This window comes from Orycteropus afer, unplaced genomic scaffold, assembly GCF_000298275.1.
Source record: "Orycteropus afer afer isolate SDZICR_OR568_19922 unplaced genomic scaffold, OryAfe1.0 scaffold00005, whole genome shotgun sequence".
Taxonomy (NCBI): Eukaryota; Metazoa; Chordata; class Mammalia; order Tubulidentata; family Orycteropodidae; genus Orycteropus; species Orycteropus afer.
In genome coordinates, this window is record NW_006921592.1 from 19,708,333 (window position 1) to 19,713,925 (window position 5,593).

Sequence of the window (5,593 nt, forward strand, 5' to 3'; positions counted from 1 at the left end):
GGTTCAAACCCACCAGCCACTCCTCGGAAGGAAGGTTGGGCATTCCTACTTCTGTAGTGATACTGCCTCGGAAACCCAAGGAGGGGTCGCTATGAGTTGGGGCCGACTCGATGGCAAACAACAACAACAACAACATGGTGCTAGAAACTCTGCCATTAGTTTTTCACATACAGGCAGGATCACCCATGGTGGTCAGGTTTCAGTAAAGCTTCCAGACTAAGACTAGGAAGAAAAGCCTGGTAAGCTACTTCCAAAAATTAGCACAAAAACCTATGGATCACAACAGAACACTGCCTAACTCACTTTCTATGGACAGGTCATCAGGGAGGATCAATCAAGGACGTCATGCTTGGTAAAGCTGAGGGCAAGTGCGATCCTCGATGAGATGGACTGCCACAAAAGCCCCAACAACAGACTAAAATATGTTGGCGACTGTGAGAATCATGCAGACTATTGTGCTGTACAAGGTTGCCCTGAGTTGACTGGGCAGCAGCTATGCAGCTATGCAACTAGCTAGCTATCCATATCTCCTATCTATCTATAGATACCAATTACCCATGACCTCTCAGAAATGTAAATTAAATTTTAAAAACTGAAAAAATTTACATAAAATGAAATGACACTATCAGTGATTTAATACCTAGTAAAATTTTAAAATTATATTATTTTATGTTCTGTTCCCCAGATAACACAAGCACATACTATCTTTGACACTGACTTCTTAAAAGTTAAGGTTCACAACCACAAGTTTCAACCACAGTGCCAAACGTGTATTAAAACATTTCCTAATACACATATACTGCAAACCAACCAAAGAAACTTAATGGATATGCCCTAAATTCCATTTTTTCCGTCACAGTTATTTACTGCTCCCTTCCCCAATTTGCAGCTCCTACTTCCTGAAAATATATATATACACATATATATATGTATATGTATACACACACACATACATATGGAGCTCTGGTGGTATAGTGCCTAAGGCATTTGACTGCTAACCAGAAGGCTGGTGGTTCAAACCCAGCAGCCACTCTTGGGAAAGAAGACTGCACAATCTACTACCGTAGAGACACAGCCTCATAAATCCAAAGAGGGGGCGCTATGAGTTGGAGACGACTCCACAGCAGTGAGTTTGGTTTTTGGTTTTTTTAGTTTCTGTAGGCTGAAAAATCTAACCAAAAAATACAAGCAGGTACTGAGTGGGGACTAAAGGATTCTCCTTACTCTCTGCATCTATTTTCATTTGCTCAATGTTCTGCTCTTATTCTAGACAGCTGAAACTACTAGGTTGGTGTCTTACAGATAAGTCTGTTGTAACCATTTCAGCAATTTAAGAATTTCTACCATTAATTAGGATTTGACTCATACCAAACACAGTGTTAAAAACCTGTTGAATAAAAAATCTTTATTTCTACAAGTTAAATTTTTTAAAAATTTTGCCATAGTTTCTCAAAATATAGCTTCCTGTCAATCTTTAAAAACTGATAATACAGGTTAATGTCACAAGCATACTTACATACAAAGACAGACAAAACTAAGTGATGATTCACTGGCTTTTCAGTGTAAGAAAACCGATATTTCCCTAGTGTTTGTAAAGAAAGGCTTTAACACTTAATTGTAAAATCTGGCTAAAGTGAGAATGAAAAATGTGTAAGGGACTGGGGAGAGAACACAAACAATCTGATAAGCCATTTTTCTCAGTATTATTTCATATTTACTAAGTACCACAGATGTTTGTGATCTAACAAAAATTCTGAAAAACTGCTTCTTCCAAACAGCAACATCAAAAAATTTTTTAAAAATGATTTCAAAATACTGCTTACTTTTCAATACATGGCGGGGGAGGGGGTAGCGCTATATTTAAAAAGTAATTCACTATACCTCATTCATGGATGAAAGCCAAATTTCACCCATCAGTTGTGAACCGAAGCTCCAAAACTTATTCGCACAAAGTACACAGAGAAAGAAATGGGGCTGAATGAGACCTAACTCGGGTAGAGAAACGGCTTCAAAACCTGAAAGAGAAAAAACGAGTCGGGTCGTCGCTCCAGAAATTTCCGAGCGCTCGGCGGACCTGGAGGGAGCGCGGGAGGCGGCGGCCCTCGCAGCGCGAAGCCGCGGATGAGAACGGTGGGGAGGGGGCGGCGACACCTGTCACTAGGGCGGCTCCAGTCCCGCGAGGCCTCCTAAGTCTTGACCACAGACCAACTGCCAGAGCCTGGGGTCAAGCGCAGGTACCCCTCCGCCGCCCCTAAGCCCTTCGCCAAACGTCGCGAACGCGGCCCTTTCCGGGGAGCGGCCCTCCCGCGCCCTCTGCCCAGTGGCTCTGGCCGGCGGTACCCGTCACCTCAGGCCAGGCCCCCAACCTCCTAGCCCGCAGCGCGGAGGAGAGCGCGGCCAAGCCGCCACAACCGCCTGAGGAGCGCCAGAGGGGGAACCCGCGTGGCGGGCCTGCCCTCTGCGTACTCACCCGGCCTCCCCAGCCGCCGGCTCGGCCCACCTCTCCCTCCTCCATACGCAGCTGCCGCTACCGCGGCACTTAGGGAACCGCACCGGGCGTTGGGTCTGGGTTAGGTCAAGTGTTGAGAGGGGCGAGGGCGGGCTCGCGCCAAGCGGGGGTCGCGCGTCGGACCCGCAGGCAGAGCGCTGGGCACTAACGGGACCGCGGGCGCCCGAGCCTAGCCGGCTGGGCGGACCGCGGCGGCGGCGGCGGTAAGCGCGGCTGCAAGCTGCGGTGAGGGGCGGAGAGAGCGCGGCTGCGAGCTGGGGGGTGGGAGGAAAGTCCCGCCAGAGAGGGCGGTGTAAGAGCAACTGGGCGGGAGCGGGGGAGGGGCCTGTCGCGCCAGCCGCCTCGCACCGGGGTTTGTTTACTTTCTCGGTTGGTTGCGGCGCTGGCGCGTGGGCAGAGGTTCACGGGTGACGTGAGCGCCTCGAGTTGTGGGAGACGTCCAGAACCACCTGCTAGAAGGGGAGCTACGGGGGCCGCGCAGGGTCCAAACGTCTCACGCAAGCTGCATGGCCGCAGTCTTAGGAGCTACCGGGAAGAGAAGATACTACCTACAGTAGCCCTTCCCAGGGCATCTCGAGCTGGGCCATTTTTCCTCAATTCACCGGGATCACCTGTATCGCAGACAGCAGTTAGACAGCCCTGGAGTGGTAAAGGACTGTGGGACGAAGTGGCCCAGGTTCCCAGAAAATCGGAGTTTCACTTCCAATTAGTGAAGTGGTGATGTGGTCCTGCAAATCAAGATTTGAATAGCAAAACTGCGGCTGGTCTCTGTAATGAAAAGAACTTTCTTTGCAGAGCTACACAGCGTTTTCACTTCATCTTCTCCTGATGCTCCATCAGGTAGTAGTACCCTAATTTTACAAGCGAAGTTGACTTATTCAAAGCCTCACAGCTAATAAAAGGCATAGCTGGAATTGAGCTATACTGACTGCAGATTCTGAGTGTTTACCACGGCATCACTTTAGCTCCCTAAATCGGTTTGATTCAACTAATACCAGACACACTTACACACACCCGCATAGGTAAGGTACTGCACTGTCCCTGAAAGGAGTAAAACAGTTATGATAAAAGACAAATCAGGGTTAAGTGCCATGTGAAAAGTACCAAGTTCTGTTGTGGATCAAAGAATCGCTCACATCTGGCTGGGGGAGCAATAAAGAAAAGCAGCTCTTAAGACTGACCTTAAGGAGTAAGGGTAGGCTTTACCTTTAGAGGGGATATTGTTGTTAGTTGCCTTCCAGACTATTTCGACTCATGGTGAGGTCATAGGAGTCAGAGGAGATCTTTGCTCCACAAGGTTTTCAATGGCTGATTTTTCAGAAGCAAATCAGTAGGTCTGTCTTTGGATGAGTCTCTGGGTGGGTTCAACCTTTTGGCCTATACTTGAGCGCTTAACCATTTACATCTCGCAGGGAATCCTCAAGAGGGGATAACATGAGAAAATATGTAAAGACAGATTGATAACAGTTGTGTTCAGGAAAGAGCAAATGGCAAAGCTCTAGGCACGTTGAGAAGTGGCAGAGACAAAGGAGAACAGGGCCTTACATGCCAAGTAGAAGAATTTGTGTTTAATTCAGTAGTTTATGTGGTTTATTTATTTAGAAGAAAAGCAAGGCTTTTCTTGTACTATTCACCCCTCTGTGAAGGGATACAAAAATTAGAGGTAGAAAAATTGCTGGACAGGTTTGCAATAGGCCAGGTAAATTGGTTTCTGAGACAGTATCTCTACAGAAGTAGATTGCTCTGTCTTCCTTCTGAGTAATAGCAGGTGGGTTTGAACTGCCAGCCTTCTGGTTAGCAGTCAAATGCCTTAGGCATCACACCACCAGGGCTCCTAAAGGAAGGGCAGGAGGAATTAAAAGAACATAGTTGAGAGATGATGTGGAAGCAGAATTTGGCGATTTATTTGTTGGGGAGAAAAAGAGAGAGAGATCAAAGATAGCTGAGGTTTTGAGTTTGCGGACAGTTATAAGAAACAGAAAAGTTAGACAAAGGAGCTGGTATTTTTTTAGGGAGGGTGACAGTTCAGAGCAAATTTATTTTCCATACAGCAGTTCATACACAATTTGTTTCATGACATTAATTGCAATCCTCGTAATGTAACAGCTGTCTTCCCACTTCCTCCCATAGTTACCTTTTCCCTATGTCCTTCTTCCCTATGCATTCCTGCCCTTTGAGCTATTTCCCTGTGCAAATACTGCACTTCTGATCTCCCACTATTGATCTAGGGAGTGACCTACCTGGTGTAAATGTTCACCTTACATGCCTGTCTATTTTTTGACTGGAAGCAACAGGGTAGAGTTCAATTCCAGGCCTAAAGGGTGACTAGGGGCCATAGTCTTGGGGGCTTCACTAGTCTCCATCAGACCAGTAAGCCTGGTCCAGAGGAGCTGCTTTTTGAGAGATGATCAGTTTAGATTTGGACATTTTGAAGGGTGTGGAAGGCTGACAAAACAGCCAGATAGAAGTACTAGGAAAAAGAAAAAAAAAAAAAAAAAACATAGGATTCCCAAGCTGTGAATATCTTTCTCCCACAGAGAAGGCTGGTAAGTTCAAGTGCTGACCTTTGTGAACCTCAGCCTATATGACCATGAGACCAGAAGAACTAGATGGTACCCAGCTACTACTGTCAACCACTTGAAAAAGGATCAGTGCAGGAGATCTTGGATACAATGGGAGAACAATGTGGAACTAAACTCAAAATCACAAAAAAGACCAGGTTTACTAAAGAAGTAAGAGGCAGAACACAAACATATACACACCCATGTTCATCACAGCATTATTTACAATAGCAAAGTGGTAGAACCAACCTAAATGCCCATCAACCGAGGAATGAATAAACAAACTGTGATTCAATGGAACACTTTGCAACCCTAAAGAATAATGTAGAATCTGCAAAACACCACAGAATGTGGATGAACTTGGAGGACATTATGCTAAGTGAAGTAAGTCGATCACAGAAGGGCAAATATTGTATTAGTCCATTATTGTAAAAAGTCAAGGAAAAGATTATACATGGAAGGAAACTTTCTTTGTTGGTTACCAGGGATGGGAAGGGCAGAGAGGCTAAATTCCTAGATAGGT

At 45.9% G+C, this 5,593-nt stretch overlaps 1 pseudogene; it reads left to right on the forward strand.

Moving 5' to 3' along the window:
• The window catches only part of LOC103196133, an 8,023-nt pseudogene that overhangs the window by 794 nt on the left and 1,636 nt on the right, over positions 1 to 5,593 (forward strand).